General features: G+C 38.7%; 2 protein-coding genes and 1 pseudogene across 9 annotated transcripts in view; 2 read left to right on the forward strand and 1 right to left on the reverse strand.

Annotated features, from left to right (window-relative positions):
* The window catches only part of TNRC6B (trinucleotide repeat containing adaptor 6B), a 244,137-nt gene that overhangs the window by 212,762 nt on the left and 8,060 nt on the right, over positions 1-23,315 (reverse strand). The gene's annotated exons all lie outside the window — the stretch shown is intronic.
* RPS19BP1 (ribosomal protein S19 binding protein 1) overlaps positions 1-23,315 on the forward strand; it is a 519,247-nt gene that overhangs the window by 104,805 nt on the left and 391,127 nt on the right. The window lies entirely within an intron of this gene.
* Positions 15,162-16,133, forward strand: LOC132225991 (small ribosomal subunit protein eS8-like; annotated as a pseudogene).

Here is a 23,315-nt window from a genome sequence, read left to right on the forward strand (position 1 = left end):
TCCTCCTCCTCCCTTCCACTCTCTCTAAAAATCAATGGAAAAATATCCTCGGGTGAGGATTAACAACAACAACAAAAAAACCCACATCAACACATTTAAGGATGGTTAGTAGGAAGGTGAGACATTAACACCACTGTGGAGTGACTGCAGAGCTTTGGATCACTTCTCAATTTTATATTGTGTAAGAGAAAATTAATCTCTATTTGGTTAGCGTTTGATTTTCCATTATACATAGTCTAATTTATTCCTAATTGATAAAAATATGTAGTGGTAGGAGGAAGAATGGGGCTACTGTAGTAATCCAAAGAACAAAAATTTATCCTAATAACTGAGTATAGTCTTCTTTTTCTTTGTGGAAACATAGTTGTAAAGATTTCTAGACTGTATATCATTAAATGACAGCACTCTAGCTAGAAGCTTCATAATGATTTGAGATGATCTCACCAAATCAAAATGTTTGGAAAGAGTACTGATGGCTTATATGCATTGATACAGATTGCAGTATCATCAGCAACAAGACCAACTAAAACAGACCAACTCCAAGTTCACATGAAATTAGCAATAATCTCCTCTCAACTACATGGATGTGGTAATCAAAACCCAGAGTGAAAAGAAAATGGAAAACATTTAAAAAAAAATACCTGCAGAAGAATGCTACTATTTTAGCTGCACATTAAACTACTGTTTTATCAAATATGTTGTACATTCAACATCTGTCCTTTCTATAGCTAGTGCCTACTAATTTGATGTTAAAGAACATTTTTTGTTTAAGTAACAGCCACTGGGAAAATTTTAATCCTTCTCAAGGGCAGTTCACATTCACTTCTGAAGAAATAAAAGTAAAACAGTTGTCTTAACCTTCAATATTTTATACACAAACTCTCCAGCTATGGGTAATGCATATTTATCTCATCAAGTTCTCATTCAAACTGTTTGTTTTTATTATTATTTTCAGATAATTTTTTCCTGCAATTCATGAGTATTTACTATCAAAATACTGTATTTCACCAATTCTGAAATGTACATTTTTTTTCTTTACATGTTAACATCTGTGAAGTCCAGACAGTTTTTATAGTTAATTCCATCTTATATCTTACAACTAATTGGCAGCATTCTTTCTTTCTTAGTGGAGCATAGTGGCTCTTTCTCAATCTCATGTCTCAGCTTAAATGTAAACTCCCCAGAGCACTTGATCTATGATGGTCCTCCCTGAAAATTTTAAGGCAGCCTTTATTCATTTTTCATAGCATATAACATTTTATAATTACTTATATATTTATTTTAAAACTTATTTTGAAAAATTATGCACATAAACAAAAGTAAAGCAAACAATATAATGAGACCACAGACTATAGCATTTTTCTTTTATATTTTAACTACTTTCCCTGCTATACTGGAAGCTCCAATGGATAGAGACTGTATCTTTTTCTCTTCTTCATCCAGGACCTTGTACTCATCATAAACACTCAACAAATTTTTTGTTTTCAATGAGAAGGAAAATTCAAGATTACTCTAAAGATGATGGCACAACTGAGAAAAGCAAAACAAGGAGGGAAGAGTTTTGAGGACTCAGTTGGTAATTTATTCATCAGTCTACTTGCTGCCAGGCTCTGTGCTAAGCATTGGGTTTCAACGATAAATAAGAGAAAGTCTTATACAAAGTCGAGTGGAGAAAGATATAAGAAGAAGTAGTATTTATTCACGGCCACTTATGTTCTGGATATAGGGCTAAGCATTTCAGAGGTATTGTCTCACTTAATCCAACTGCAACCCTATAAGAAAGTATTTATAATACCCATCTTGCACCTAAGGAAACTGAGGCTTATGAAGGTTAAATACTTGGTAGCAGGTTACAAAGCTGGAAAGTGGTAAAATCAGATATAGAACTTAATATTTCATTCTAAAGCTAACGACTAAATAGCACTGTACTTCCAGATGTGCACTACCCAACGGAGCACTATGGAAAACGTTACAAGAGGCATGCGTAAGGCATGATGGAAGTAAGCAGCGAAATATGAAGAGTAAAAAGGTAAAAGGTCTCCTTAGAGGTGATCCCTGAGCAGAGTCTGAAAGTTTAAGCAGGAAATTGCTAGGAGATACAGTCTGAGGAAATAGTATGTGCAAACAAATATGTAGGCACTTGAAGGAACATGGTATACCCAGGATACTTCGAGGAATTTCTGTTTTATTTTTAAAAACTGGGTACAATGAATAACATTGTGCTAGGAGCTTTGGATATGAGACAAGAGATGAAAAACACTATGAAAAAATTATACATGAAGCACTATGAAGACATAAAGGAGGAAGATTTGTGTGTGTTTTTAATTTTTGTTTTTGCAGCCTGAGGGGAATCTAGGAAAGCTTCACAGAAGGGATGAACCTTTGCTGGATCTTGAAGGACAAATTAACCATATTAGAAGGAAAAAGTAGGCAAAGGGAGTGGTTTGCATAAAGGCATGGCTGTTTGCTAAAGCAAAGAACACTTGGGGAACAAGAGCTAGATATGGCCAGATTTTGAGGGAGTCTAAGTCTATTTTGTGTGAGTGGTAAGAGATGAGGCTGGCAGCAAGTGTACAGATGTGATCTTCAATAACATTGTTTACTATAAAATTAACTGCCTGACAAAAATGCTTCAAAGCCACAGTTATTTAAAAAGCACGGTTCTCACAAAGGAATATATAACTCAACAATACCGAGAAACAGACCTATATATGTACATTGGAATTTGGTGTACAATAATAGTGGCATTCAGATCAGTGGAGAAAGGATAAATCACTAATGAATGCCAAATAAAAACAACTGTTTGTCCATTTGGAAAAAATATCAAGTTAGATCCTCGCCTTCATATTATATAAGATTTGGATTCTATAATAATAAAAGTGTAATATGCTAATTAGACCAGACGATCTTCAGGACGAAGCCGTGGAGGGGGCCGAGGCAGCCACTGCAGTGGCCGGGGTCAAGCCCCTTGCATGAATTTCATGCATTGGGCCTCTAGTTAAATATAAATAATAAGGCCATAAAATTATTTATAAAATAACATTTTATGAAATAGAATAAAAATTTTATAGGAATTTTTCAGTTAAAACAGGAGACTTTAAAGAAATGTTGTTCTGGTGGCAGACTAATGTGGCTTGTGTACCAACATGAAGATTATCAAGTCCACCCTGTTGAAAAAACAGGAAGCACAGGTCCAACGCAGTACTCCCAACACCTTTCTGCTAGTCAGGACTACCTGGGGAGCTCTGTAAATCCCCTTAGAAGCATACCAGAGCTCCTAGAAATAGGGAGAGGCTTAAAAGAGAGACCTTTTTAAAATAAAAGTCTTCATTTAAAAAAATGCACATTGATGTTCAGTAGCATTAATCAGTGATTAGTAATTTTACTGAGACTGAAGAAGTACTTTAATAAAAAGTCTTCATGTAGGAAAGTAGTATGGAAACTTCATGAGATAAATTTTCACTTACTATATCTAAACTTTTGCTTGACAATGTGTACTTTTAGAGCGTTAAAAAACACACATATATCCTGTGACCCAGCAATTCTTCCTATAGAAAGACAGCTAATTAACTATGGATGTGTATAAAGATATATGTACTCATTACACTGATGTCAATAATAAATTGGAAATATGCTAGAATCAGTAAGGGAAATTATTATATATCCATATAATGAAATGCAAGGCAGCCATTAAAAATAAAGTCTATTTATTAATATGGAAAAATGTTCACAATATATACTGAGTAGATAAAGCAGACCTTGATGCAATTATGTATTGTACTGCTCACTTTTGTGGAAAAAAATCTATACATAAAATTTATCCTAATAATAGACAAACATGGTATTTAACCATACCTCCGCTACGCTTCCCATTGGCTAATCAGCAGGATATGCAAATTAACTGCCAACAAAGATGGCGGCCGGCAGCCACGCAGCTGAAGTGAAATGAGGCTTGCTTGCTCCAGTGATGGAGGAGGCCAAGGTTCCCCGCCTGCTGCGGCCCAGCTCTGAGCTCCGGAAGCAACAATGTTTCAATTATAGAAGCTAAACAAACCCCAGAGACCTGCTTTCAGCCAGCTGGGGCCACAGAGCTTAGAGCGCCAGTGATGGCAACAGAGTTTCAATTATAGAAGCTAAACAAACCCAGATACCTGCTTTCAGCCAGCCACGGTCTCAGAGCTAGAGCTGGGCCTCAGAGCTAAAGCCGGCTCTCAGCTCCAATGACAGCTATAGAAGGTAAATAAATCCCAGAATAAAAAAAAAAAAAAAAAAAAGAGGCTGGGACCTCTTTTCAGTCACCCGCCAGCCTGAAAACGGCCCTCAGCCCCTCACCCAGGCTGGCCAGGCACCCAAGCAGGACCCCCACCCTGATCCGGGACACCCTTCAGGGCAAACCAGCCAGCCCCCACCCGTGCACCAGGCCTCTATCCTATATAGTAAAAGGGTAATATGCAAACTGACCCTAACAGCAGAAAGACTGGGAATGACTGGTCACTATGATACACACTGACCACCAGGGGGCAGACGATGAATGCAGGAGCTGCCCTCTGGTGGTCAGGGTGCTCTCACATGGGAGGAGCTCTGCTCAGCCACAAGCCAGGCTGATGGCTGCCAGTACAGTGGTGGTGGTGGGAGCCGCTCCTGCCTCCTCAGCAGCGCTAAGGATGTCTGACTGCAGCTTAGGTCTGCTCCCCGCTGGCAAGTGGACATCCCCCGAGGGCTGCCGGGCTGCCAGAGGGATGTCTGATTGCCATCTTAGGTCCAATCCCCCGGGGAGCAGGCCTAAGCCAGCAAGTGGTCACCCCCGAGGGGTCCCAGACTGCGAGAGGGCACAGGCCGGGCTGAGGGACCCCCTACCCCCAAGTGCACAAATTTTTGTGCACCAGGCCTCTAGTATATGTTATATATATCATGTTATGTATGTGTGTGTGTGTATGTATGTATGTATGTGTGTACACATATAAAAGGCTAATGTGCTAAGTGTCCCTCTGACTGTCCGACCGGTCCTTATGATGCACACTGACCACCAGGGGGCAGAAGCTCAACGCAGGAGCTGCCGTGACGTGCACTGGCCAGCACCACAAACCTGGTGCCCACAAACCAACACTCAGCTTCACTCAAGTGGGACACAGGCTCCTGCACCACCCCAGAGTGACCCCTCACCAAATTGCAGCCAACGCTGCCAAGACCCCATGGCACAAAATGTGGCCCACAGTCCAGCCCAGCCCAGAAATGGTCACTGTGGGTGCCAGGTAATGACGTCACATAGCAACGCCCTGCTTCCTCTTCCTAGTGACTAGCCTCCTTGGAGTTTTTTCAGCCCAGGAACACGACTTGCTTTATAGCCAGGTACAAACATTTTACACTTTAACCAAATGTCTGTGAAACATTTTCACGTGCCCCATCTCATTTGATCCTTACAGAAGTCCTGGGGTATGTAGATAGGAGACTTGGTAGAATCCTATTTTCTTTTCACTAGCCGGAAAACAGAGATTTAGAAAGTTTAGAAATTTGACCTGACTGAAAAGAAGAAATGGTGGAACTTGAAAATGACTTCAGGTTTTCTCATTGCACAGAATATAGTCAAACACTGCTGCAGTTAAATATTTTACCCTTTGTTCTCCCTGTGTGATCTACAATAATAATCTGCTTCGTGTTGATATTTACTGCTGTGTTGCTGACAATTACCTGAAAGAGAAGTTGGGGTGCTTCACTGGGCTGGAAAAGCTAAATCAGAAAGCAGGTCTAATTAAGCAAGTTTATTCTATCTCTATATATAAAAGCCTAAGCGACCATGGCAACAGAAACCGAACGGATGACCAAACAGGCTGCATGGGGCAACCAGGCCAGCAGGGGTTTAGGGAGGGACGATCAAACGACTGAGCAGTGGGCTGTGTGGGGCGACCAGGCCGGCAGGGGGATTAGTGAGGGGTGACCGAATGACAGAACAGCAGGCTGCGTGGGGTGACCAGGCCAGTGGAGGGGGGAGAGGGCAGCTAGGGGTGACCAGGCCAGCGGGGGGGGGGGCAGTGAAGGGCAACCAGGCTGGCAGAGGGGGGCAGTGAGGAGCAAGCAGGCTGGCAGGCAGCTAGGGGTGACCAGGCCATCAGGGGGCAGTTAGAGGTGATCAGGCAGGCAGGCAGGCAGGTGAGCAGTTAGGAGCCAGTGGTCCCAGATTGTGAGAAGGACGTCCGACTGTGGGATCGGGCCTAAACCGGCAGTCGGACATCCCCCGAGGGGTTCTGGATTGGAGAGGGTGCAGGCTGGGCTGAGGGGACTCACCCCCCTGTGCACGAATTTCGCGCATCGGGCCTCTCGTATATGTGTAATATATATGAATGACCATCACCAAAATGTTAACAGTGATTATCTCAGTGTAGTGGGATTACAGTGATAAAGGGCAACGTGTGTTTTCTAAAATTGTCTACAATAACTATTTATTACTTATGTAATAAAAACTTCTTTTTTAGTTATCTGCATTCTATTCCAATCACACAAAGTAAAAGCAATGAAGATCTCTTGTAGCCCGGCAAATGCCAAATACTGAATCACACTATTTGTGATTCACAAATGAAAATTTCTAATGGTTATTTTAAGAAAAGGATAAAGGTCAACAGACTGTTACTTTCTTAACAGACTGGAAGTAGAAAGTCTCTAGTGTTTTGGTGGATATGAAAGGAATGATCGAGCTTCCTGCTGGAAAGGAATTATTTCCTTGGTCTACTGACTGGGTTCAATAAGGTCAGGAATGGAAACTGTTTAGTATTTCACTTAGCTCTCAAAAACATATGTTCAGCAAAATGTCTGAGTAACTAATAGGCAGACTGGGAAGAGCACTTAATTTGAGAAGGAAGACATAGGTTCTAGAAATTACCACATAGCCGTGTGGTACTAAACTATTTACTTACTTAACTTCTCTAAGATGCAACCTGATCATCTGTAGACTGAGAACCATGATAATCCTAGACTCCTCTCCCACAGGGAGCCTGCAGGGGGAATTGAATGAGATCATCTTCCTTTGTAAACCACTCAATAAATATTTGTGGAATGAGTAAATGACTATACCATACACAGTAAGTGTTTCACACATCTATAAATATAATGAACACTGTAAAATATCCCCACTAAAGCTATACAATATAGATTCATGTCTAAAATTCTATAACCCACAACTCCTCACGCTTCTAAAACACACATGAAGGATGTCACAATCCTGGGGAAAAGATGGTGCCATTCCTTTTGGCTTCTCCCACCTCTCCTTTCCACTCCTTTTCTCTCCTTATCCCTGCCATCAGAAATAAGCAGAAAGTGAAGGACTGGTTCTCTGTATGACTCAAGTCAGTGAAAGACACATCTCTTTCCAAATATCTTAATCAAATGCTACATTTTAAATATGTAAGTATTCACCTTTCTTCCTGAAATATGGTAAAATTTTACGACCATAAATTCAAAATTTCACTTCCTATTCAAATAAGCATTCCTTCTATAAGCATTCTTTAATTTCCCGAATGAGTATGCTCTGTTTTCTTCCCACCTCCATATGATTTTTTTTTTTGGGGGGGGGGGAGGAAGTACTTCTCTTGTAGTACTTATCACGGTTGTCCTTTGTTATAAATATCTGTTCACATCTTCTCTCCTCATTACCTCACAAGTGACAGGGGATTATATTTGAGAGCTTGTGAGGCTTAGCATATTAAATACTACCTGTAAATACTCAACAAAAACTTAGGGTATGAATGGATGATGACACACTAGGATTTAATCACCTTAAGAGGTTGAAGCCCAAGTCAAAATAATTAGGATCATAGTAACTGAGAAAATACACAATTTACCTCAATGCATTCATTTAGTAAATATTTAATAAGCGTCTACAGTATGCCTGATATAGACCAAGGTATGCCATGATGAGTAAGACTCAGTCTCTATCTTCAATGAGTGCATAATCGTATTAACACTCAATTGTATTATTTTTACATTTTATTTTGATATATTTTTAGTATGGAAGAGTTGTAAAGATATTATAGAGAGTTCTCATAGCATCTTCATCCAGCTTTCCCTAACATTAATACTTTATGTAACCATGGTACAATCAGTGAAACTAGGAAATTAACAGTGCTACAAAACATTAATTATAGACTTTAATCTGATGTCCCCCGTTTTTACATGAATGTCCGTTTTCTGTTCCAGAATCCCTCGTTACATTAGTTGTCATGTCTCAGTCTCCTCTGAATTACACTTTTAATAACTTTTTTCCTGTTTATAGTAACATGTTTTCTGAAAAGTATAAAAAAAGAAAAAGAAAGAATAAAATCTCTAATACTACCCCTTCCCACACTCCTAACATCTATAATCTACTGGTCTTTTTTCCATGTTCTATGTGTATACAAATAATTTTACTTTTCTTAAAACCAGGAAATTTAAATATATAGTCTTTTGCATCTTCTTTTCTCTTGTCATTGTTTCAGAAATATTTTCCAATGTTTAAAAATTCTTTTAAAATACTATTTTAATAACAGATTTCAATGTTACAATGAATCAGAATTTAACCATTTCCCATTTTACACTACTATAAATAATAGTACAGTGAGTATCCTTAAATATGAAAACTGGACATATAATATATATTATGATGGATAAGTAAAGGTATTAGTGATGCAGCCAGGAGAAACACCTAAACCTAGCTTTGAGCAGTAAAAGATCAGAAAACATTTGCTAGAGGAGGTATATGTGATATAGGCTCTGAAAAATGAGTTTATTCCTGCATCCGTTAGTATTTAACTGAACAACATTTATTAAGTGCTTTTAATACCCAATTACTATACTGGAATCCATGGATAAAGAAAAGGACTAAGGCTCTGCATGGGCCTTAGTGTCTAATCAGAGAGGCAGATACTTAAATAGAAAAACCTCAACACAATGAGGCAAATACTATTATCACAGTGCTGTGTTTGAACAAAATGGTCTGGGAGCACAGAGAATATATTTTAAGAATTAATGGTAGTACCCTAGCTGGGTAGTTCAGTTGGTTAGAGCATTGTCCCGATATGTTAAGGTTTCAGGTTCGAACTCTGGTCAGGGCACATACAAGAATCAGCCAATGAATGCATAAATTAGTGGATCAATCAATCAATCAATCTTTCTCTCTCTCCCCCCCCCCACCTCCCCCCACCTCTTCTCTCTCTCAAGTCACTAAATTTATAAAATCTTAAAGAAAAAGAATCAATTGTAAAAGTTAGAAGAGTTATACTTGGGTTGATAATAACACATATGAAAGAGGTTTCAGTGAAGTATGATTTACAGTGTATCAGCAATATGAAGGAGTTCCTTAAAACTGGTAAATTATTTTTGTTTTTGTTAATCCTTACCTGGAGATATTTTTCCATGATTTTTAGAGAGAGTGGAAGGGAGGGGGAGAGAAAGAGAGAGTGAAACATATATGTGAGAGAGAAACATCAAGTGGTTGCCTCCCACACAAGCCCTGACCAGGGCCAGAGATCGAGCATGCAACCAAGGTACATGCCCTTGACTGGAACTGAACCCAGGACCCTTCAGTCCACATGCCAATGCTGTATCCACTGAGCCAAACTGGCCAGGGCAAAACTAGTAAATTATTAATAGGGATGTAAGGTATCCAGATAGAGAGAAGTAATAGTTCAATTATATTCTGTACTGGGGAAACTGCAGCTAGTATCACATTCATTTCTGAGAACTCTATATTTTTAATCAACTTTTTTGAGATTTTTCACAATAAAATGTACCTTCTTAAGTGTACAGTTTGATAAAAGCTGACAAGTTTATACACCATGTAACTACCACCACCAAGATAAAGAACATCATTCCTAAAATTTCCTTGTGCTTCATTTCAGTCAATCACCCTCACCCACAGACAACCCCAAGCAACCACTGATTTGCCTGTTGTCACTAGAGATTTGTCTTCTTTAGAGTTTCATGTAAATGGAATCATACAGCATGCACTTTCTTTGCTTCTACTGGTTTCTTTCACTCAGCGTATTTTTGAGATTCAGCCACGTTGCTGTGTGAATCAGTAGTCAACTCCTTCTATTGTCTGTGAATTGTATGTATAACACCAGATGAACTGAAATAAAAAGAAGCTAGGCCACAGGTAAACAGAAGCTTCTATGAGAAGTCACTGGGGGGGGGGAAGTCCGGTTAATACTGAAAGAGGGACATATGAAGAACTTTCATGTGAAGAACAAACAGCCATGTTCTAGGTTATTCCAGAAGGCAAGACCAAAACGAATGGCTGCACACACAGGCAGTCAATGTACGGGTTTCATGCTTTAAAAACAAAAGTTTCTCCATATCTATGTCCATTATTTACTCTGAAATTATTAGCTTACATTATTTCTATCAGAAAGGACAATTATATTACTCTTTTAAGCTCTACCTGATAATCAGCTCTATTTAAAAATTTGATATTTTTTATTTGTTTAATCTGCTAATTGGCTCTTTACTACTTGAGACTTTTTTCTTTCCTGACATTATAACAAATTTTTATTTATTATTCTCTTATGTTAGCCCCACTTAATAGTTTTATTTCTACTACATTAATTTTATAGTCAAGTTTCCTTTCCATCGTTTTTTCCTTATTTAATGACTAGGGACTCTTTGCTATACAACAGACCCCATTCCCAGCCCCTCCAAAATCCCACTAAAAGGAAAGAGGCCACTAGATTCTTCTACTCCACCAGCCAAAGTTTTGCCATGAGGTCCTTAGAAATCTCTAGTCCAGCTCCCACAATTCTCGGCCATGTCAGAGAAGCTCCTATCCAATGCAGAATGTTGAATCCCAACAAGACTCCAGGAAAAGAGGACAAAGAAAGACAGAGTTCTTGACCTTCACTTAACAAAAAAGCAGTCTGTACACACTTAGCAAAAACACAGAGTCTGAGTCTCTTAGCTAGAAAACAGGCCACCTGGAACACTGATGACTATTTCTATTATCCCACATAAAAGGTACTGGGTACAAAAACCACACCTATGGGGGTGGGGGAATTGCCATTTAGGGATTTGGACCAAGTAATTTGAGAATGAATGACCTTAAGTTGAATATATTTCACCTAATACTTATTAGGCACACCCTCATTTAAAAGGGAATATCTAATAGCCTTATATGACTTAGGACAAGTGGTTGTCAAGTTTTTTTCCTAGCAATCTTGGGACAGTTCTCTGGAATGTCTCAAGCTCTCTATTATGAAGCCAGTTCTTGACACAGTACTCAATTAGTGTTTCTTGATCTAAACAATAAAACAATCTGGAGTCCATATAAAACAAAAATTTATACTTTCCCCAGAAGACATTCATGTTTAGATGCACTGTGTCCTTATATTTATCATGGGTTTAAGAACATGAACAATTTCAATAATATTCATGGGACATCACTGGGATAGTTATCTGCATTCCGTTGCCTATATGCTTATCTTGAGAACCACTGAGTTGGCCAATGAGCCAACACGCCCCCTTCTATAAAAGTAAGTGCTCCTGCCCTGACCCGGTGGCTCAGTTGGTTGCAGCATCATCCTGTGCACCAAAAGGTTTGGGGTTTGATTTCCAATCAGGACACATACCTAGGTTTCCAGTTTGATCCCAGTTTGGGGCACATATAGGAGACAACCAATCAATGTTTCTCTCTTACATCGGTGTTCTTCTCTCTCTCCCTCTCTCTTTCTCCCCTTCCTCTCTCTAAAATCAATAAACATATCCTTGGGTGAGGACAAAAACAAACAAATAAAAGTACTCCTTTGGCTAACCCATAAACACAGACAACAATGAGGTGATGGCTAGAGGGAAGGGGGGACTAAAAGGGGAGAAATGAGAATATCTGAACTAGATATTGAACAATAAAAATAAAGTTATAAAAATAAGTGAATGCTCCTTAAAAGTACATGCTATCAAATATTATGTGCAATTTTTGAATTGATGTTGCTAAATAAATCAGTAAGTCATTGTATTTCTACTTCTGTGTATGGATAATACTCAATTTGGTACAAAATTAATATTTTAAACATGTTTAACATCTCAAAACTATGCAGTTTGAAGAAACAATAGCGTTAGAAATAAAATTTATGCCGAAACCGGTTTGGCTCAGTGGATAGAGCGTCGGCCTGCGGACTGAAGAGTCCCAGGTTCGATTCCGGTCAAGGGCATGTACCTGGGTTGCGGGCACATCCCCAGTAGGAGATGTGCAAGAGGCAGCTGATCGATGTTTCTCTCTCATCGATGTTTCTAACTCTCTATCTCTCTCCCTTCCTCTCTGTAAAAAATCAATAAAATATATTTTTTTAAAAAAAGAAATAAAATTTATACATCCCCGCTAGAATAGAAAAGGTCATCTCAAAAGTTTAACAAACAATGAACATAAAATCAGTCCAAGTGGGGTTATAATGCTTAATCGGAATTTTCTAAAATGTCCCATGTAATGTCTGAACTTAAAAAACAATTAGCCAAAAAGGAGCCAAACTCCTAAGAAGAACTAGTAAACAAGTGATCAAAAGCTGGTTGGGTAAGGAGAGACACAGGGGAGGAGAAAGCTTCTCCTTTTACTTATGCTTCTGTACCATTTGGATTTTTTTAAAAATATATATTTTATTGAATTTTTACAGAGAGGAAGGGAGAGGGATAGAGAGTTAGAAACATTGATGAAAGAGAAACATAAACATAGATCAGCTGCCTCCTGCACACCCCCCACTGGGGATGTGCCCGCAACCGAGGTACATGCCCTTGACCGGAATCGAACCTTCAGTCCGCAGGCCCATGCTCTATCCACTGAGCCAAACCGGTTAGGGCACCATTTGGATTTTTGTTTTACCATAACCATGTATTCTTTTTAGAAAGATTTCTTTGTTAAGCTACCACATAAATTGATAACAGGAAAGGTCAAGCCAGAGAAAGCATGGTATTCCCTGTGAAACCTTACTACATGAGTTAGGATATATACTATGTGAAGTACTGCACATTTTAAACCTCTTTTCCTTATTATTTATCACCACAGAGCACTTCTCCAAGGAGAATGGAGAAGGGAACTATAAGATTCTTCACATAAAGCCAGTGAATTGTGAAGTGTCACGTGACAGTGACAGCTGCCTAAGGTATCAAGCTTTGTGAAGAGGTGTCCTAATTTCTATTAACCGGCCTGTAGAGAACAGATTTAATCTCACATCCTGTAGAAGAAAAAAAGGAAAACAGGTTTCATTTTCTGAAGGCAACAAAAGTAACCAAACATTAGAGCTAAGAAAATAAATACAGGTCCATGATCCCTTAGCCATAATTCCAAAATCCAAAAACTTCTGAAAACCAAACGTTTTCTGTAATTCATTTTGTGGCAAAACTTGATCTGAATCTAATTGGCAGCAAAACCTGACCTGAACTAACATGAGACTATTTATAGTCTACCTACTAAAGCAAGGATAGTCATAGCTTTGGCTGCCGAAATTCAAGTGTATTTGACTCTAAAGTGCTGCCCCTGACTCTGCAGGGACGTTATATAATATATGTTAAATGCACCTTACTAGCTTTCCAGTAAGGGACTACGGATCTAAAAATGGGTTTTTATTAAAAAGGTCCTGCTGACCTCCACTGAAATATATAATAGTTTTCTAAAAATATCTTAATAAATTAATGTGAACTAATTCATTTCTTTTTAAAAAACTTATCACTATTAAAACATTCTACTTTGAATTTCTATAAATCTACAACTGTATTGTTAGAATATTTTATACCACTTCGACATTATTTTAAGTCAACCTCTCTCTGAAGACAACATTACAATTGACCTTTGGCAATAGGATGGTATCTGAATGGGATAAAGATAGTAAAGTTAAAAACGCAGACGTCTGTCAATATGCTTTGATTTTTTCTTGCTCATGTTAAAAACAAAACAAAGGGCATGAGATTTTCTCAATGTATTAAAAAGGAACATTGATTTAAAAAGTTAATAAGTACCAATTTAAATCATTTAAATAATTAAAATTTTAAAAAGTCATAAAATCTGAGTTGTTATCAAGAAACAGAACACAAAATAAAAGTCAAGAAATAGAACGTGTACAAGTAAGCAAAACGATATATTTTAGCCCAGTGATGTATCAATTCTAATATAGAGTGTGACTAAATGACAAATGATAACAAAGCTTGCAAAACTCAAAGGTCTCTATTATAGAAAGAAAACTGTAAAACCAGACTAAAGCCAAGAACTAAGATATAAGACTACTAAGAACCTATAATTAACTATAATGAAGAATAATTTAGAAGATTTCCCATGAAAAATAGGGACAAAATGAACATTTTAATAAACATAAATACAGTACTATATCTTAAGCCCTTGTATCTACATAAAATAAAATTGGTTAATTTTTGTTTTTCATTATTTTTTACTATACACCAATCAATCCTGCCTCCCTCCCCCACTCTCTCACAAACACAACTAACCAATGCTAGAAACAATGCAGCCAAACAGGAACCTCATTTCACAACTGGTAGACATGAAAGCAGTGAAAACCTCTCTTAATAAATGTGTGGGATAGAGAAGAACCCCCAATTATTTCTGTCTAAAGGAAGCTCAAAGAAACTAAAGACTGAAAAATAATCCAAAACACCCAACGCAATCTTAGTAGCAAAATTGGTTGTTGCGCCCTAACTGGTTTGGCTCAGTGGATAAAGCATTGCCCTGCGGACTCAAGGGTCCCGGGTTCGATTCCGGCCAAGGGCATGTACCTTGGTTGCGGGCACATCCCCAGTGGGGAGTGTGCAGGAGGCTACTGATCGATGTTTCTAACTCTCTACTCCTCTCCCTTCCTCTCTGTAAAAAATCAATAAAACATATTTTAAAAAAATTGGTTGTTGCTACATCTTGGAATCAAAGGACAATGCTATCTTTACAAGTATTATTTACTAATTTATGGTTTTAAATATCCATGAAAACATGCGGCATCAAAAATAGTACATATAAAAACATCACTGATAATATGGAATTCTAAATTAATTAAAAATAAAAATAAAGAACTTCAGGGTAAAGTTGGATTTAAAAGAAAAATTTCCCACTATAGTTTTCCTTTTACTTAAAACAGAATTGAAAGAGGATAAAAAATAAAAGACGACAAGGATCATGACTCTTTGTGTTTACTCTTTCTAGCCTGTGCCAAGCCATGGGCATCTCTCAGGACAACAGGCACAAGCGCAGCAATACCTGGGGCAAGAGAAAGCCCCAACAAAAGATGCAAAAAGATTTGTTCATCAGTTTAGGTTGTTCATTATATTCCACAAATGAGTGAGATCATGTGATATTTATCTTTCTCTGACTGGCTTATTTTGCTTAGCATAATGCACTCCAGTTCCACCCATGCTGTTGCAAATGGTAAGAATTCCTTCTTTTTTACCACAGCATAGTATTCCATTGTGAGAGGTACCACAGTTTTTTAATCCACTCAACTTGCTGATGGGCACTTAGGCTGTTTCTAAATCTTAGCTATGGTGAATTGTGCTGCTCTCATATATATAAAATAGGTTATCAGTTTCTCTATTATGGGAATATAAAATGTACCCTGCTTTATATCATTAAAAAAAGATGCAAAAGATGAGATATTAGGATGCCCTGCTGCCAACACTAAGATTGGCCCCCACCGAATACACAGTCCATGTGCCAGGAGGTAATCAGAAGTACCATGCCTTAAGACTGGACATGGGAAACTTCTCCTGGGCCTTGGAGTGTTGTACATGCAAAACAAGGGCTATTGATATTGTCTACAAAGCATCCAACAATGAAGTGATCCGCACCAAGACCCTAGTAAAGAAATGCACCATGCTCACTGACAGCACATCGGACGAACAGCGGTACGATCCTACCATGCACTGGCCCTGGCCTAAAGAAGGGGCCAAGCTGATCCCCGAGGAGGAAGAGATTTTAAACAAAAAACAATCAAAGAAAACTCAGAAGAAATACGATGAATGGGGAAATCAGGCCACAATCAGCAGTCTTCTAAAAGAGTAGTTCCAGCAGGGCAAGCTTCTTGCATGCATTGCTTCAAGACCAATGTCGCTAGGCAGCAGATGGCTATGCACTAGACGGCAAGGAGCTGGAGTTTTGTCTGAGGAAAAAGCAAGGCCTGGAAGGCAAATAAACCCTCCTCTCTCCTATCTTAGCTCATGTAATGCAGAGGCAGAGGCAGAGGCAGAGGCAGAGGCAGAGGCAGAGGAAGAGGAAGAGGAAGAGGAAGAGGAAGAGGAAGAGGAGCATGACAAAAAGGTACTAAGGTACAAGACCATCGAGGATAAAGAGCAAGCCCAGAGGATACATGTTAAGTTAAAGAGTATCCAAACTCTCTACTATAAGATTTATTATAAAAGAACTATAAAGCTATAAGTTCAATTAGCTAAATTATAAAGTTAAAGAAAACCAAAGTTGAAAGCTAAAAATCTAAAAATTTAATCCATTAAGAATATTTTTTAAAAGTCCTTGTTTCACCCTGACCAGGTCGCTCAGCTAATTGGAGCATCGTTCTGTACACCAAAATGTTGTGGGTTTGATTCCCAGTCAGGACACATATGTAGGCTTTAGGTTTGATCCTTGATTGGGGCATGTATGGGAGGCAGCCAATCTATGTTTCTCTCTTATATCGATGCTTCTCTCTTTCTCCCTTCCTCTTTAAAATCAATTTTTAAAAAACACACATATTCTCAGGTAAGAATTTTTTAAAAAGTCCATGTTACCTAATTGGGGGATGAGAGTGGGGCTAATGGGACATTTAGATGCTAAAAAACAAAGAGTTCGGTAGAGCAAAAAAAACAAAAAAAACAAACAAAAAAAACACAAAGACTTTAGGAAAAGAATTTTACCTCCTCCCCAAAGAATTATATAAGGTTGCATTAATGTAGTATACATACACCAATCTACTAGGTTCTAAGGATATTCCTTGGTTAATTACTTAACAGACCCAGATTTAAGGCATCTCTCTTTGAACTAGGTCATTCACATAATTCCTAGTGTAAGCCAGATACAGGTATGTGCTCATGCTCTGGAATTCAGCATCTTATATGAATAACTTTAAATTTAAATTATGAAGGTATTAATAATGCTGTACAGATATCAGAAACCAATTTTACTTCCTTTATATCATGAAATGTATTGTGACAGAGTGATCTTAGTTTCCTTACACAGAAATTAGCTAGTCTACCATCATGACTTGAGTTTCCACAGTTGAGTGCAATGTAGTGAGGAAATATACAAAAGTATCCAGACATCAGCTGGAGAGAGATCTGTATCATATAAAAACAATGTAAGAAAGCTTACTAAGCCCTGACTGCTGCGGCTCATTTGGTTGGGTGTCCAACCCGGGCACCCAGAGGTTGTAGGTGTCTTTCCTGGTCAGGGCACATGCCTGGGTTGTATGTAGGCTAGTCCCCAGTGGGGGGCATGCAGGAAGCAGCTGACTGATGTTTCTCTCTCTTCCTCCCTCTCTCTTTCTCTCTCTCAGATCAATAAAAACATTTTTTTTTAAAGAAAGCTTACTAAAAAGCAGTTAAGTGCAAGTTGTAAATACAAACTGATACTTAATATATACCAATAAATACATAAACATTCAAATGAATGTTATTTTTCAAGATATACCCCCCTAAGAAGTTTCAAATTTATTTTAATTAGGTTGCCATCACTGAAAATATTTTGCAACTCCTATTTTGCTTTCAAACTAGTTTACAAATCAAATCACACAAGGAAATCTGCCTCATAACTCTGAACTCATTTTGGACCCCCAACAGTATTAGCCAGACAAATCATTTAACCAGACCTGAAAAATGATTCTTGGTTGCCCCCCAAAATCAAATCAACCTTGAAAGAATGAAGGTTTTCCTCTACGGAAATTCCAAAGAATGTTTCATATTCTGAGAGCAATTCCTAAATGATTCCTTACATGTTTCAAGAAAATGCAGGACTGCCACTTCCAGAAAACATGGAGGGAGAGGGACCAGATGTACCCTGCACCTGAAACAACTAAAAATACGGACAAAATATATTTCAAAACACTGAACATCAGGCAAGGAAGGCCAGTGATCCTGAGAAATGGTAAACTAATAAGGTGAGCCACACACTTGCCTGAGCTTGCTGCCTAGGTAGTTTCCAGGCCACAGCACATGAAAGGGGAACCCAGATGGAACTCAGAGACCTCTCTTATTTGAGAAGATAGAGCTGAGATTCTGGGGAGGCCAAGACAGCTAGAGTTTTCAGTGTACAGTACTGAAGAAGAAAGAGCTGCACAGAGAAAGAGATCTACAAGGGACCCCTCGAGTATTCAGCTGAGTATTAGCTGGATACCTAAGAAAAACAAGCTAACATCACACTTAATGCTACCAAGCCTCCCCCCTGAGTCTGAGGGGGAAAGCAAGGATGCCCATTCATACCACTTCTATTAAACGTGGTACTTAAGGTCTTAGCCAGTACAATAGGCAATAAATAGAACTCAAAGGTAAGAAATTAAAATTGTCTTTCTTTGTAAATGATGTAATTGTGTATGTAAAAAAACCAAACCTACAAAAATGTCACGAAGTAATGAAGGAAACTAACAAAGTGAATTTGTATTTATTTTATTAGTCACAATCATATCAATAAAACTAAACTGTACCCAAATGAAGAGGTCTCCAATAAGAAAGGCTTCCAAGAAAAATAAAATTCAGAGAAGGCTTTCTGAGAGTGAAACAGAATATTTTATATAAGGCATAGCCTTTATAAAGTATGGGGGGAAAGGGAGGAAGTCATATAGAAAATAGAGAAAAGATTATATGAAAGAAGGCCAAGATTCAAAACTAGTGAATAACAGTTGATAGATGGAAACAATACAGGAGCCTGGCTCAGACACAGGTGCTTGGATTTCACGAAGTAAGAAAGCACAGGGTGATAAAGAAGGGAAACGAAAACAGAATGCAGGAAATGTTTTCTGGAGAGAAACTAGGAACAGGACAATTGACAGGAAGCTATTTTAATTATCCAGACATAGCCTGAGGATGACTTAGAATCGGCACAAAAACAAAAATGAAAGGTTCAAAGTCCAAAGCCAAAGAGAAAAGAGCTAAAGGATTTGACAATGTTTCAAGAGTCAGTGTTTCAGGATTTCAAGATTCAGGTGCTGGGAGGATAGGTTACCAGTGATGGGACCCAAAAGAGCCAATAACTAACTTCTTAAGAGAGTTTGTGAAGCAAGGCCCCTCTCAGCCTCCAGAGTTACCCTTTCTGAAAAGCACCTTGAATGGTAAAGCCAAGATCTAAAACACAGGAGGTTAATGGAAAACAAGAGAAAAGGACAGTAAATACACATTTTTAAGTACAGTAAATAAAAGTCTAGAGAGCATTCACTTCAAACACAAACACAAGGCATCAGTGGTGAGCCCTGGCTCTGGCAGGTTCGGGAAGCTTAGGGTGGTGTCACAATGTGCTGAGGCCAACTCACAAGCTGTGTGTGGGGCAAAGGGTTCCCTTTTTAAAGTTTTCAAACCAGCCCTTCCTGGCTTGAAATGTGATGTCTTTTGCATTTTCATTCTCTTGTTTTGTGTTGTGTTGTTTTTTTTGTTCCTACAAAGAGCCTTTTCACTAACTGTTTTGGTGCTTTAAAAACATTTTTTCCCTCTGGGCTCATATTTTTGGCCTTATACTGGGACTGTAGGAGCATAAAAAGATTTCTCTATACCAACCCACAGACCTACCTGCATGGTTTAAGTGGGAATCATTAATTAGTGCGTTCTTTTATTAAGGGAATAGAAAGCCAAACTGCAGATAAAAACATCATAAATTTTAAACACTTCGGTATTCTATATAATAAAAGGCTTCTATGCACATTGTCCCCTTGGGAGTTTGACCAGAACAGGAATTCGATCGCTTGCTATGACATACGCTGACCACCAGGGGGCAGCGCGGAACATGGCAGGTGACCAGCAGCGGCAGCAAGGCGCTGAGGGAGCGAGGGGAGGAGGAGGCAGGGAGGCTGGGAGGTGGGGAATCTGATCGGCTCTGATCGCTGGCCGAATTCATGCACCAGGCCTCTAGTACAAATATAAAACTCTTGCAGTGAAAAGAAGGTTGACAAAATAGTTGGTGAAAATTTTGTTTTAAAAATCTGTTGTCCATTAGTATATCTAAGTGGAGAGAGCTTATATTTAAAAGTCCCAAAGAAATATACATGTAGGTAAAATATCTCCTCATGAACCGTCCTTTTCTTTATTCTGGTTGAGAATCTCTCATGAAAAGGAAATTCTAAGCATGATACACCATCAGCAAGATCTTCAGGGGAGGAAAAACATAGCTCTGTGGAGGACCTCAGTCTCATGTTTTACTTTGTATCTCCTTCTGCACTTCAGGACAGAGCAGATGCTCAAGATATGTCTTTTTTTTTTTTTAACTGATTTTAGAGAGAGAGGAAGGGAAAGGGAGAGAGAAAGAGGAAAAAAGAATGATGTAACGGATAAACATTGATTAGCTGCCTCCTGCACACACCCAACCTGGGATCAAACCTGCAATCTAGGTATGTGCCTTGACTGGGAACCGAACCCACAACCTCTTGGTGTTCAGGATAATGCTTCACCCAACTGAGCCACACTGGCCAGGGCTCAAGACATTTGTCTTGATATACTGACCTGGGCCTAAGTTAGGAAGCCTGGGTCACTTCACTTTTTGAGGTTCTTATTATGTTCTTGAAATAAACACATGCCAAAACAGCATTATAAAAACTGTGGTATAGTTTTGCCCTGGCCAGGTGGCTCATACATCAAAAATGTTGTGGGTTCAAGTCCAAGCCAGGGCACACACCTAGGTTGTGGGTTCGAACCTTGGTCAGGTGTGTGAGGAAGGCAGCTGACGATATTTCTCTCACATTAATATTTCTGTCTCCCTTCCTCTCTCTTAAAAAATCAATCCTTGGGTGAGGATTAAAAAAGAAAAAAATTGTGATATATATTAAATGTACATATTTATTCAATTAAAACACTTTGGGGAAAAGAATACACTGTGACTGTACTATTCACAAGATACCAGGATTCATAAACATGTTCATTTGTCATAAACCACAGGTAGTATGAACTGGTAGTTGAAATAAGTTTCAAGTTATAATCAATATCTTCTTTTAATCCTGTGAATTTATCTATTAGACTCTATACCTACTATGTGCAAACCATTCTGCTGGGGGACCACAGAAAAAATGAATATAAACTTGTTTTGAGCTCAAGGTATCCAAGAGAACCCCTGACATCTCCCTCTTCTCTAGCTGAGCAACTATATAAAGAATTTCTAATAATTATCATTCCACCTGTGCCCTTGGGAGGAATCTGGTGGCCCTGCCCCATCAATTACCTGCTATTTTCTCCAGTCAAGCTTTAATTTATCTTTCTCTTCTGGGTTTTTCTTACACACCTTTAAACGGGTTTCCTATTTTACCTTAAGATATTGCCTTCTCAACCTTGCCCTGCTTCTATATTCTTCTTCCTTTCTTTTCCAAACATTCTGAAATAAACTACACACAGCTACCACTCTTCCTACCATCCATTATCTCCTTACCCCCTAGTAATCTAGGTAAATAAATGAACATACAAAATTTGTATTAACTGACATTTAATATGTCAGTTAGCATCTTCTGAGTGTGATCAGCACTACCAGAGCTTAATATCTCTTTGTGAAAAATATCAAGCTCCTAATATGGAAAGCTGAGATACTGGTTAGCCAACCAAGTACAGACACTCCACAGTTATATTTGAAAACAATTTAGTGATGATAGACTGAAAGATGGCAAGGGAGGGGGTGGATTGGGGACAAGGGGAAAGAGAGATGGAGAGGGAGGACATGAAAGCCAAGAGCTACTGAACTAAAGAGGAGCAAAATGAAGGAAAATGGGCTGGATTTCCATTCAACAAATTCAGTTAATGCTAGTTCAGTGAAACACTTGGAAAGTTATAAAATACTGTAAAGACTTTCAAGCTACAAGAATCATCTTACACGTACCCACAGACCCTTCTGGGCAATCCTTTCCAATTTCATCCCTTTCACTGGTTCAGTATTTGGCTCTTGTGAGAGATACAGATCAACACTCACCTCAGGTGATCAAGAGGTCACTGCCCTTACCCTCAGCTCCTAAAGATAAGTGTAAATGAGTCACAGCTTTCTACAGCTCCACCTGAAATCATCTGCATGGTTGAAAGTACTATCTATCTACACCCACTCGCGCATATTCACCAGAAGTGACAAGCACCATTCTGGCTTATGATGATCTTCTTTGAATAGTACTTCAGAATGCCTTTAGGAATTCAAATATACAGAAATCACATCATTATTTCTAAGGTCATTTCCAGTTCTAAAATGCAGTATAATCCAAGAGTCTGAGTGTGACGTCACAGTTAACCTCTCTAAGCTAGCTGTTGGCTCTGTATCCCAACATCAGCTTTATAAAGCATACCACGGTGCCAGCATTCTCCACATACTGTCCTAAATATGCTGCTTCATGCCTCTGCACAGGCTGTTCCCTCTGCCTGAAATGCCTTTCCTTCAGGGCTTCAACGGGAGTGTTTCCTCCCTTGAAAAGGCTACCTTGACCTCCAGTTGTGTTGATGACTCTCTTTTTCACCGCTGCCACTTCCCTTGCACTGTCCATTACAGTGCTTATTACACCAAGTGGCACTCATCTGGATCCTTGTCTGCCTTACCCACCTGGCTGTGCACTCCTTAGGAGCAAAGATCTCTTCTCATCCCATCCGTATCGCCCTAGCTTCTAACATAGCATTCAGCACATGGTATACCTCAACGTTCAGTGATACTGTAGGTATGTGAGTCCCCAGCATATGAAAAGGTCTTTAAAGAAATAACCATTTTGATCATGTCTGCTAGTAAAGATTAAAAGGACTCATTAAAGTCTACAATGACTAAGTAAAATTTTCAGACAAATTGAAGTTTTTAATTTCAATCTTCTTTCTGTAATCTTAAACCGTTTACCCATTACAAGTAGAAACTAAAGAAAAATATAACCTGGAGACAATTTAAAAAGGAAAGTCCGTCCCTGCCCCCACACATTTAATTTATTTAAACCATTATAATGACTAAGGATTTTTAAAAATTCTATTTTTAGTTCTCTTTCCTAACTTCATTTGAAAAACATTTATTGAGGCCCTACTATATATAACGGTGCTAAATACTGGTGATACAAACATGAACAAAACAGACAGGGCAGTTTTATTCTCGTAGCTATGGTCTAGCAGGGAAACAATATACAAATATTTCATTACAACTGTATTAAGTGCTCTGAGTGTTTAAAAGGAGCACATCTCCTGGTCTGGGC

The sequence above is a fragment of the Myotis daubentonii genome, chromosome 2, assembly GCF_963259705.1.
Source record: "Myotis daubentonii chromosome 2, mMyoDau2.1, whole genome shotgun sequence".
Classification (NCBI taxonomy): Eukaryota; Metazoa; Chordata; class Mammalia; order Chiroptera; family Vespertilionidae; genus Myotis; species Myotis daubentonii.